Source organism: Lepisma saccharinum, chromosome 2 (assembly GCF_977018435.1).
Source record: "Lepisma saccharinum chromosome 2, izLepSacc3.1, whole genome shotgun sequence".
In the NCBI taxonomy this organism is placed as follows: Eukaryota; Metazoa; Arthropoda; class Insecta; order Zygentoma; family Lepismatidae; genus Lepisma; species Lepisma saccharinum.
The window spans coordinates 178,431,863-178,445,316 of record NC_139230.1 but is presented as its reverse complement, the minus strand read 5'-3'; the positions used below and the strand labels follow the sequence as shown (position 1 = coordinate 178,445,316).

The 13,454-nt window shown below is 38.8% G+C and overlaps 1 protein-coding gene across 1 annotated transcript in view; it reads right to left on the bottom strand.

Moving 5' to 3' along the window:
- Positions 1-9,453, bottom strand: part of LOC145980696 (coiled-coil domain-containing protein 77-like) — an 81,464-nt gene extending 72,011 nt beyond the window's left edge. Inside the window, exon 1 of the mRNA XM_083113761.1 lies at positions 9,407-9,453. The gene's annotated coding sequence lies outside the window, so the exon portion shown is untranslated. The remainder of the gene's footprint in view (positions 1-9,406) is intronic.
- Between the last annotated feature and the right edge of the window lie 4,001 nt (positions 9,454-13,454).

Genomic DNA, 13,454 nt, shown 5'->3' with positions numbered 1-13,454 from the left:
TATTTTTTTAAAGAATTTAAAATATAATGACAATTCACATGATTACAAAAGAAACAGGTATTGTTGTGAAACATACCTTTCTACGAACGTTGACTCCTGTTCTTCTGCTCAGCAAATTTTGTTATTAATTTTTCGTTGAAGCCCTCTATGTTTGAAATGTATTCTATCTCTATTGTAAGCAAGTGCCAAGGCATTCGGTCTGTCTTGTCCCATTGCATTTCTTAAGCAGGTTTTAATACGCTTCAATGTGCTGAAACATCGTTCAGATTCAGCTGTTGCACTGGAGTTATTAAAACTATGTTTGCCATTTTTACTGTTTCTGAAAAGGTATCCTCTAAATAATTTTAAATAAAAAATGAATGCAATCTACTGATAGAGTTTATGTTTTTCAACTCTTCACTACAATAAAGAACACGAAGTTCCCTCTTTAGTTTTCCCTCTTCTATGAAGGGATAATAAATCTGGGAAGATGCCTGTGTTTAAAGATTGTTCTCTTTCATTATGTCCTCGTAGAGCAAGTTCATGTCGACCACAGAATTTTAAGCAATCGATAATTCTATTTAATATATGCCTCTTTTTCCAGACAAATTCATGGACAGCCTATGTCCTTCATCAATTTGTGTTCCAACATCAACCCTGCCAAACTCACGCAAACATAGCGAATGAAAGCCACCAAAATACTACAGAACAATACGTGAGATCGGATGCGACGCAACGGAGCTAGCCCCGAATCAGCACTCAAATCCATTGCACTCTCCCCTCCTCTCTCTGCTAGCATGTGACCTTCGCTGTTGCGTAGGTGGGTGTAGGCCATGCCTTCCTTTGCGACGTGCCCCGGAAAACGATAATTGACATCAATGCAGCTAGGAGCGCTGTCGTATCCATTGCAACAGATGATGAATTTACGTGGGTAAAAATCGCCTTTTAAAAGACTGTGTGATAGTTATGCGTTATGGTGATTGATAATTACGTGAATACGTCCGTTTTTCTTTAGGGGCTAAGCCCCAGAAGCCCCAAGGGACGAGATGCCACTGGTGCGTACTCATTTTTCGATGCATAAAGCTACTTCTCTTTTCTCTGTAAAGCAAACAACTTAACTCTTGCATATAAGGGAAACAACTGAATTGTATAAAAGAAAGTGTCATATTTCCTTACATTATGAATGGGATTTCTGCTTCAGTACAGTATATCCAAGTGAAGTACTGTGAAACTGACAACATGCAGTTATATCATTATTGCTGACGAAAAGGGTATGTAGGTATTAGAAATTTAACGCAAGCAATTTATAGAATTGCATTGTGTAGGTACCTGACTTAACTAACCAAACATTAAAACAGGAACACACTGAAAGTTCATATACGAGGGGCATCCTGAAAAAAAGCTCCAATGGAGCCTGTACGCAGCACTAGTGGTCGGAGAGTGACAGGAAGAAGTGGCATGTAGCTGTAATCTGGTACAGTCGCAATGCAGTTGTTTCAGGACAGTTCTAGATTAAAGACAGACGATTCACAGAAGGCCAATCGAATGTGCACAAGCCCATACAGCTGAGTACAGGAGGGCCCTTTGCATCACCTCAGGTGACAGATCTTGGACCACTCCCTGTACAGCCATGGCCTTGCATGTGCCGACTTTCATATCTTTTTCATATCTTTATTCAACTGGAGAGGTTTTTGGCAGGACAATGATTTGACAGGTACACTGCGGTAGAGATAGTTCCAGTCTTTGCTGTCAGGCACATATGCCATGGGCATACAAAATTTAGTGCCATGCTATGACAAATGCCAGAACAACGGTGGTGATTATGCCGAAAATTAGGTTAGGACTCACTGTTACTAATGCAATAAATTACTACTGATATATTCTTGTTTTATTTGTGCCTAATTGGTAGGGACCGTTAATTTTTTTTTTCAAATTGGTGTTTTTTTTTTACTATTCGATGTTATTTTTCCCGAAAGTCACATTTTTAATTTAGCGCATATTCTGGCAAATACCTGAAATTATACCTTCATGGTGTTTTTAAACTACCGTTTCAAATTGTAAGTCACATGGCCTACGCCTCTTCATGAGAGTTTGATACCATGGAAGTTATTTTGGGAAAGTTTATTTACCATTCCCCGTATTTCATTTTAAGGTAAGGGTTTTAGATAATGGAATTTTACCCGTATATACTGAAGGGTGCATAATGACCATAAGGGGATACGTACCCAAAAAATTTAAATCAATCAATCTCACGTGACATATACCGATATATTATGGCACCACAAATTGGCATTATTTTTTTTTACTTGTTAGTGTTACGTTTTCCAAAAATTGTGTTTTTGTTTTAGAACATTTTTCTGCCAAATATACCAAAACTTAATACTTCCATTGTGCTTTTAAACTATTATTTTAAATTGTAGGTCACATGGTCTACGTATTTTCATGACAGTTTGATGTTACAACAGCTTCTGAGGAAGTAAAAATAAAGTGCTCCCCTGTGCTTAGCACCAAGCCATGAATGCATCTAGGGGGTTTGGATTTAGAGCCCCACACTTTCCTGATCATGGCCGAAGATGGGGGTGATTTGATCAGCACACGCTCCTGGCTACCTCCCCCCCCCAAAAAAAAAGTTTCCTCCAGGTACCCACTTGATACAACGCTGGGTGGGCGCAGGAGCAGTTTGAACAGGTGGAAAAGATCCCGGTTCTCCCCCACAGGGGATCGACCCTGGGTATCTCGTATGGTTGTCAGACATCCTAATGACTGAGCTTTATTATTTATCGCTCGACAAATGCCGATGGAGCGCACTGAGCTCGGTAATTCAAAACACATCTCGCGTAGGGTTACCAGATCGCTGTAAGGGAAATGTAGGACATGTTGTCCCAAAATGTAGGACGCAACACATTCTCAATAAATAATACATATTTCTATAGAACAGGTTAGGAAGTAGTTGAAAAATGACACTTTTCAGTTTTTAAAAAAAATATTTCCCAACGAATGTTTAAATGCAAAATTTCAAAACTTGCAATCATACTAATGAATGCACCTCTTACTGCTTGATTTAAGTGGTACTTCTCAGAGGAGACAATTTTTATCAAAATTTCAGGTTTTGTCAAACTATATATTGATGTTAGAGTGGACAGTCAAACTCATTGAAATTATAGGGACTGTAATTTAAAATGGTTTCATCTTGGGTAGGTTTTAGTTCAATAACAGGGTGTCTAGAAAAATAATAAAAGGTAAAAAAGGTAAAGTGCTCCCCTGTGCTTAGCACCATGCCATGAAGGCAGGCGTATAGGGGGTGTGGGGGTAATGCCCCACACTATCTTGATCCGGTTGTGAGTGGGGGTGATGTGATCAACATCATGCCCCTGACTGCCTTTCCACCCAGGGTTTCCCCCAGGTACCCATGTCATTCGACGCTGGGTGGGCACGTTAGAAAAGTTCCCAGATTTGAACGCGTTACCGACTGAGCCACCGCACAATAATACATCCAGAAATCTTGACTTTTTCTGAACTTTTCTAGATCCTACTTAGGTAAAGTTGGAAATTAGTAGTTAAGAAAATAAATATTTATTTAATGAAAATCCCTACCAAAGGGCAACTTAAGATGAAAACTGAAGCTGAATTTAAGAAGAAAATTACATCTGCTATTTCGTATTAATGCATCCTGAACTCTGTTTGGCAGACAAGCGAGGCTTTGGCGTCTGAACTCACAGCCAGTATAATCTTATGTGGGGCTTGTGTCAGTTGTTCCTATATGTTTATGACTATCCATTCATCCATCTTATCTTACCATCATTCATCCTCATCTTCACGATTAGCCAATGGGACAGAAAAAAGTGAAGTAAAATAAACTAAATCAACCAATCAATAGCAAAAATTCTTGACCACAAGAATAATTTATTGCCTTTTTAGTGACTTCTTGACCTACTTGTTGATTTTTTACTTTTTCTTGACTTCCAGGACTTTCTTGACTGGCAGACACCCTAAATAACTTTGTTCTCTATACCCCTGCTTTACAATCAAATTATATTGAATATTGAATAAGAATGAGCAACACCTTGTTATATCAGTATAAACCCTAAGGCATGAAATTATGCTCAGGCATTGAACAGTGACGTTATCAGAAAGTGGTCCCAAGACTTTGTTCATTAATTGCTTCCGTTTTCCCGTTTGTTTAATAGCAGAACAAACTTTATTCTTTTTGCAAAATAAATCTCACTATTGAGTTTGGAAGCGCAGTCCATGGACTTGTAATTTGCATGACTTTTTTCTGTTACATATTTTCCTAATTAATATTATGTGACGCTCAAAATGTAGGACATTTATGATTTTTTCAAATTCCTAATGGACGCCGGACATAAGGCTAAAATGTAGGGCATGTCCGGGAAAATCCGGACGTCTGGTAACCCTAATCCCACGCGACAAATACTGAAGATGCGGCTCCCGTGTGACGGTAGATATGCACTCGATCTCCTGTTAGAATCCTGCCACTTTGCTCTGTGATGCAAATTGTTTTGATAGAAGTTGAAAAAATCGTGGGAAATACATGATTTAATGTGGCCGTCGGAATTATTCCATGTATAACAAGCATTATACTTTACTCTTAAATAAAATGTTGGAAATCTTGCACGTTCTATGTACACAGATATGGCACATTTTTTTTTCTTTAAGCCTAGAAAAGACAAGAATGTTGGATTTCACGGAATTTTTCATTGTATTAGGGCATTTCTTACAAAAATCGCTAAAAACGCCAACAATTCGCAATTTATGCCAAATTCACGTTATTTAGATATTTCGAATGGGCGAAAAATGTCCAGACATCACTGCACATTCATAAACACAACTTCGAAGCAATTAACATTTTTCACGGTTTTCGCGTTTGCGAAAAAGCAAGGTCCCTACCAATTGGAAACTACGGTATTTAGTATTATAGGGACTACCTGGTTAGGTTAGGTCAAAACCCCTCGCAAACATGATTTTGTCGATCCTGAAACTAGGGCTAATACTCCTAATCTAACCTAACCAGATAGTCCGTATAATAATAAAGAACCAAAATTACTTTCTGAGCACCCCTTGTATAAATCAGTAGATGAAAAATGAAAATTTAGCAGGGCTGGCAGAGAAAAGTGAATTCTTGAAGAAAGTGATATGCTTTTATGATTGAATGATTCAAGTAAACATGATATTAAAATATTTACGTATTTATTATTAGTATTTTATTTCATAATATTGGACATTAACTTTACTCAGTGAGAGATAATGGCCCTCTCACTAGTTTAAACAGACAGGACAGAGAGTGGCGTTAATTTCATTGGAATACTAGTGTTGCAGTAAATTTGAGGTTGGGAGCATGTATTTGCCACCAATGCAGATTTAGAATTCACATTTTCGTGACATTATTCAATATATGTCCAGCTTTGCTGGATTCTTCTTGATATCTAAGAATAGTGCAATGTCATTGTAAACGTATGTTAACTTGTGCGAAACCAGTAATACGTCAGGATGATGAAAGAAAACCTTCGTAAGCACTGCTACATTAAATAAGGCGAAGTGAGCCAGAAGAGTAATAACATTCCAGCAGCATATTTGCAATCTAATGCTCTTGTTCATGCATTCAATTTTTGTTGGATGTTGCAGTTCAAAGACATGCAATAAAAATCAATTCCATACGAGTGCCATGCATGCAATTTCTGTCGCATGTTATAGTGAGATACTTTGTCGGGTGGCGATATTCAACAAAAATCGTATATATCAATGGAGCCTATTTGTTTCCATGTTCCTTTAGTTTGTCCAACAAAATGCCTTACTACGACGTCCGTCAACTATCAGACGGCACCACCCGCTCCCATCCCTTCCATCTGTTGACAGTTCTGTCCCCTTACTACTCTCATATGAACAAGAAAAAATGATAATTCAATGCATTTTCCAGATAATATTTAGAGGCTTAACACATTTTTCTGGCCCTCCGAAAATTTCTCTCTCTCTCTCTCTCCTCCTGCCATCACTGGTTTCTGGCACCATGGTTGTGTTGTGCATAAAAGGGGCCTAAAAGTTCAGGCCGAAAATTAGCAACAAGATTTCCTGTTCCCGTGTAGAGTTCCATAACGATATCTTAAAAAAGAAATTATTTAAAAAATCAACCGAGACAAAATTCCCTGACTTTTCCCGGTTTTCCAGGCCTGTCGCCACCCTGCTTACCAGCCTTCACAGTAGTGTGTACTGCTTCGCTCTGCCCACTTGATTTCCTCCCCTTCTCTGTTATATGCAGCTTTGCTCCAGAGATAATTGGGACAGGGTATAGTTGACTGAATCAAAAACCATTTAACATTTTTGTTAACATATTTTGTTGTGAAATATTTGTCCAATGGTTTGATTCTACTCATCCAGGAGGGTGTATAAGTTAATGCTGTTGCTTCGTGATCAGTTTTCAGGGTTGCATTCCCTGAGAAGACACCTTACTTTGGGGAGGCACATACTTTGGTGTATCCAACAATCAGACTACCAGGGGTGGGGTGGATGAGTAAAGAAAGACAAGTCATCTATTTAGTGACCATGATAACATGTTTCTGCAGCTAGGAAACTTGACAGATTGCAATGGTGTTACACGTGAGTGAAATTGAAAAATGTGTTTCAAGATGGTGAATGAGAAACTGAATTTCCTCATGTTGAACGCACGCTCTATACCATGCTCTCTTTTTCCACAAAACTGTCTACAATGCATTTTCAGAGTATAGAGAACTAAACTCAGTCATTGTAGATATTCCGTCGATCCGCAATTTTGCAGTAAAATTTTTAAAATTATATTTCATAGTTTAGGAGAGGGGTGGTGGTAAAATCACAAACATACATTTTGCCATAAATGTAAAGCTTTTGAGTTGCAATTTTTAGAGTTACGGTAAAAATTTACTATCCTTCGGACACCTATAACTTCTTCGTTTCGTCAATTTTTGACATTCGTGCTTACCTATCTGCTTCGCGGAACATTCCTTAAGGTGTATTGACGTTTTTTTTTCTTTTTTGATCAAAGTAATTGCAATTATTCACATTATGAGTACTTCTTTCTCGTAGTCTTGTCCCTTGCCTGAGCAATATGGCGCATACACCTTCCCACAAAATCGCGCGTCGTGCTTGTGTTTTGTTGATTTTCATTCGTTATACAGTGTTTCAACCTTTGGAACCCAAGAAATACCCGTGAACAAAGCTCACCTGAACCATTTTTTTTTTTCCGCATTGTTTTACGAAGAAAATTGTAATGTTTCGTGGTGCTATCCGTGAATGGTTTTTGGGGCTATCCGTCCTGGAATCGGTGGGCTCCGCTCCTGGGGTAATTGACCTACCGCACCCTACCCTCGCTCCACTCCGACTTTCTCTATAGAGCAGGGCATGAAATTTCAAGTTTGAAGTCAGTCGCCAGTATTTTATATTGATAAATAATAAAAATATGAGCAATTATTAAATAGAACATACCTTAGGAACTAATGTTTGTGTAGCGCTGTCGTTCTGCACTGAACTACCACTTATCAATCGCAGCTGCTGGGTCAAACTCTGACAAGGGGGGTCCATTTACAGAAACTCTGAGCAAATCATCTAGTGTCTCAGTCTTCAGAGAGTTTCTGTAAGTAGTCTTAAGTCTGTTGTGACAGCTGAAACCTCTCTCACACGAAGCTGTGCTCACTGGTAGAACAGCACAAAACGTCAAAATCTGGAGCAAATTGGAGAATCTTGCTGAACACTTCTCACTGTGAATCTTCTCTAGCGTCTGATTCAAAGTCAGAGAAGGAAACAAAAGTCTGTATTCTGCCCACTCTGCTAACAAAACATCCATCTTCTCATTATAAAGGGTCGGGTTCAAGTACATGTAGAGCTTCTTTATTTCTTCTATCCCAAACTGAAGAATATTTTCTTTGGGAGGCCAACCCAAGGTGTCGAAAACATGCAGAGATGCAATCACATCTGTTGATATAGATTGCAATCTTTCTGTGATGTACACCTTCGCATTGTTAATTAAGTTTCCTCTCACAGTCTGAAACTCTTGCTCTCCATTTTGAATTTTTGTGAGCTACACATCCCTGATCTGCCCTGAAATGGATACATGGTCCAAGAAATCTTGTTCGCTTGGTCCAACGTTAGATTCTAGGTCAGCCAAAACTGAAATACAGTGTTCAATTCTTATTTTCAGAGATTACAAATAGCTTTCATTTGCACAGTCAATCCGATTTGTGCCCGACCATATTTGCTGCACCATCAGTACCCAAGCCTACAATGTAACACTTGTTTCTGTATTTATTTGGACCTATTGCCTCATCTAAATAATCAGTTACGGCAGTGAAGTAACCAGCAGAAGTAGAGTTCGGGAGCTCTATTACTCCTAAAATGTACTCTTTGATGTGACCATCATTTGCATCCACGTATAGAAAATACACATTTGCATGATCGACTGATGATCTATCTGTGGATCCATCAATCAGAAGGCTGATGTATGTACTTTTCTTTATTTTCTCCACTAGATCTAACTTCAAAGTTTCAGCTATGAAATGAATAAATTCTCTGCATTGCTTTTCATTGCCATACTTAGGTAGAACACTCACACTTAATTTTCCTGCCAAACACAGTAGATCTACAAAGTCTTTAAATGGTTTCTCATGTTTAGCTACATAGTATGCTACATTAAATAAATTTGTAAGATGAGAAAACATCTGGTGATCCATTTTTTTAATGCATTTTGCCATCTGTGTTTCTGTCGGGCATTCTTTTGCCTTTGCACTGGCAACATTTTCACTGTGGACTTTACTTTGACTATGCTTTAAAAAGGACTCCTTTCTAAAAGGTAAAGAAAACCCATTGACCCATTTTTTATCAACGTTACTTGTAGGCACCTGTTTACAATATTTGCAAGATGCGAGATTTGTTGCTTCGTCATACAACAACCACTCAAAATGGTTTAACCACTCTTTATTAAATTTCCTTTTAACTGGAAATGACACTGAATCGCTATCACATTTCCTTTTACCACTTTTAGCACAGCTGGGAGATGAGGTAAGCTGAACACTGCTACTAGCTGATTTTGATACATCACCCGTAACGAAAAAGGATCGTATGTTTGTTTGCTTCTTCTCCATAGCAGTAATTGAACTAAATAAAACTAATTCTCTGGAACCACTTCACTCACAGGCAACTACCACCGAACCAAAAAGAACGAGGTAAACAGAACAAACGTTACTACCACGTCAACTAACGCTCACGAGTGCATTTATTGCATTCTTTGGTCAACAAGACTGGACACTGAAGCGCACGAGAGCAGTTCACAATGGTGAAAACTGAGTTTTTTCCGCGCACAAGCAAGGAGCCACGGTCTGCTCCACTCTACCCCTCAAGTCCGCGTGGTACACGATGCATATTCTGTTCGCCACATCTCACTCACCCCTCTTGCTGCCAAAATCTCAACGCGTATCTCCGTTGACAGTCGAAACATTGCCACATCTTTTCACGCTTCTTGGGTGTCAGCAGCCAGCCCTCCTCTGGCTATGGTCACTGCATTGCCCAGCAACATGTTGGGGGAGGGATGAAGACAGGCCCGTAGCGAGGAGTAGGTGAGGAGGCTGGCTACAGAAAGAGGGCACCATAGAATGTTTTTTTTTTATGGCAGCAAAAGCATCAACATCAATGTATAAAGTATGTATTTCACACACAACACACACATAATCTTATTCAAATCACAGAACTTTGCGTTTTAGAGCAGTGCAGGCTGGCACTGGAACAAGATAACTTTAAATTGTCGCAGTCATTTGTTTCAAGGGAATAATATTGTTTTTGTTTTAAAAAATGTGCCCTGCCCTGCGGAATAATTTACTTAACATCCTTCTGGAAAAGAATCGGAAAAAAAGTACCTGCAGAAGGCGAAAATCCGCGATAATAAACAATTAAAGAAAGTCGCTATGCTACATTCTCTTTCACTTATAATAAACACAAGTACGTTAAAATAATAATATTTTTGAAAATTATTCTTGAAATCGATGTAATTAAACATATTTTGGCTGACACATTTTAAAAAAGTAACATCCGTGAATTACTTTTTCAGTGTATAATAATAATGTACGTATTTAATAATTTTATTTCTGTTCAGTAGACTTTTCATAGTCTTTGTTCTTGGGCGACGTTAATAAACGTTTGTGTTATTTTTATGCAACCTCGATGATATGGATGTGCGGTGATATAAAGTTATGAAGGGACACCCAGGCCGGAACCCAGAAACTCTGGCGTCGTAGCACACTGTACTAATGACTTCACCAAGAAGGTCGGTGGAAGGTAGCATTTTGAGCAAAGAAGAAATTAAGTTATAGCTAAATATTATATATATATATATTTCATATAAGATATGATGGTGGCACCGAGGCACACAGTGCTTCGGATCCCACTTTAAACTGTAGGTGCAGTCCCGATTAACCTACTGTGCACTTAAAATGCCAAATCAATATCAATCAATTTAATATATGAACCAGCGTGTAGTGCATCTCCACTTAGTGTTGCCCACGAGACGAGACTTTGGCCTGTCTCGTCTCGTGGAAATGCTGTCTCATCTCGAAAATATTCGTTTGTCTCATGACACATGGTCAATCTCGTCTTGTCTCGAATTTTTAAAAGCCTGTCCCATCTCGTCCCATGGGCAACACTATCTCCACTGCATATCGAATTAGGGATCCAGTTTACAAGGGGATTATATTCTGTACTCTTCACAGTTACAAATGTTAACCCACTGAGAAACCAGCCGGCAACGTGGCGGATTGGTTGGCATATCGCGCTACAATGCCACGGGTTCCAGGTTCGAATCCTGACATGGGCATGGATGTTCGTGAGTGTCCATTCAATTCCATCATATCAGCACTCATCCCCATCTTCGCAAATTAGCCAAAAGTGGCACAAAAAGCGAAGTAAAATGAAGCAAATCAATTAATCAAACCAATGAGAAACCAAAGTTTTCTATTTTGGAATCTCTCTCATTGAACTGGGCCTCCTCCAGGACGTAGTGATAACGTCACTCTGAAATCAAGGGGAGCAGAATTCCTTACCCAGTGGTGGTACAATGTAGTTTGAATCCCACTTTAATCTGTAGGTTCAACCCCGATTAGACTTTTTGGCCATAAAGTGAACTTTATAAAAACAATATTTCGTTGAACTTGATATTGGTTTACATTTTTTACATGTAAGTTTGAATATGTATAATAATAATAATAATTATAATTAATAGACGTAATGAAAGCCAAAATGAACATTTTGCTACGCTTGGAAAAAAAAACCGAAAGAAAAAAGCAGTCGAACGAACCAGGGAAGAACGCCCGGCTCCCTTCTCTGTTTAAGTAGGGGGGAGAGTGGATGGTCGGACGCTTGGCAACTCTTTAACTAGCCTTTCTTTGTCCGTGCGTTCTGCACTCCAAGATTTATAGTTGTGGTTTTGCCTCCGATGGGGGACATGGAGGTCCGATTAGATGGTGTCGGCGTTGATTGGACACAGGGTTTTCAATCGGCTCGCTTTCCAAAACCATGTACGAACCTTGGATTGAGATGTTTGCGCATGTTTGACACACATTTGAAACAACAAAATTTTAGTCGCCAGCCCCAAACTTTTGGTCGCCAATGGCGACCTGGCGACCGGAAATTTCGCACCCTGCTATAGAGTCTCTGTTAAAGGCATGTTAGAAATTGGCCGGAGTCACCTGCCCCCAAATGAGCCCCAAACTTTGAAATTTGAAGAGATCTGTTTGCAGGATACGGAAAACTTATCTCAATTTCACCATGCATCCACGACATGTCATATTAGGCAAATACCCACAGCCCATTCCTTCTAACGAGTAGCTTACATTCACTCCCACATTTTGGACATTCCTTTCCTTGCGATCCAGTGTTCAATTAAATAAAAAAATCCACTGGATCTTCCACACCCGTTACTAATTTCATCATGCATCCACGACATGTCATATGTCTCTAACTTTCGTTGCAAACACAGACAGTTCGAAACACTGGATACCCAATGAACATGAACAAAACACAATCACGATGCGTGATGATGTACGAAGGTGTACATGCCATGTTCGACAATGCTACAGGAACTTATTACGGTAAGTAGTTTCTTCTGTAAAAATAAATAAATGTGTCCGAAGGATAGTAAACTAGTACCGATGGAAATGTAAGCAACAGCTTTCTTGCATCGGACGGACATTATTATAGAAAAATACATGATTTAGTGGCCAAATACATTGAAAAATACGAGAAAACACTTCTACGACCTTTCGAAATTACACAGAAACTAAATTCCGTTAAGTACTTTCTCCTGTAAATTTGAAGAAATCAGTTTCCCGGCTTTGATAGTTTTACCGAAATTGCAAAATAATTGCGAACCATTGACGCAAACCCCACGAACCATTGACGTGTGGTTAGGTTAGGCAAACACAGTTAAAATTTGGTGTCGCGGTAGTATCAGGAATATATATTTCCTTGTGAAACAAAAAAATTCGCGAAAATCGACGTTTCATTCCAAAAACTAACGCCTTATTTTCGCTTATTTTGCAATTTCTAGACGTTTCTGACAACTTTTAACTTCAGATTCGTTATTAGGAGACCTCAATTAATGAGTATGCCAAATATGAAGAAAAGCGGAGAGGGGTCCGGTCATTAAATTGTTCCAAATAAACCTTACCTATTACTTAGTCAATGTATAAAACATAGCTTGATTCACATTAATTACAAAATGTGTCCTGTCTTTTTTAAAAAATTCAAACCACGGGACATGAAAACAATAACGGTGTTTTGCACATTTTTTTCTCATAATCCTTTCGGATCCACAAGATTTTTACATTCCCTGTGAGTATTGATGGGAATAATCGAATTATTTGTATAATCGAATTTCAATTGATTCTTGGGTTTTTGGCGAAATGAATGATTTTGTGACTTTGTCGGGAAATAACGAATTTGTTCCGTCCCGACCAAAAAAATTCAGTCCCGCACACCCCTAGAAATCAAGTCTCAGGCGGCACAATCAACGCCATTGGGAATCTGAGGGATACGTGCAGCTTGTCGTGTCGCTTCGGTTCGAAAAATGTAATTGATCACTCAGGATTCACTTTTAAGTGGCACGGAGATTACACACCAAACCGACAAGCAACAGCCCCTTTATTTTTATTTTATTTTTTTAAAAAAAAGAGACTTAGACACAGAAACCAGATCGAGATAAGTCAATCTGTTAACAGAAAACGTGAAGTCAGAGATTCATTCAACTGTCAACAGATGACAATTTAAGGTCTAGTGATGAAGGAAACAGTAGTTTTGTTGATCAGCAAAGTGCTGTGAGTCAGATTCTTTTTTCTAAAACAAAAAGTGACTTACACCACTGTAACTTTAACCCGTCCAATTCACCTTGCATACGAGTATAACTACAACAGACCGAGGCGACACGATGCATGGTACCGAGAAAACAA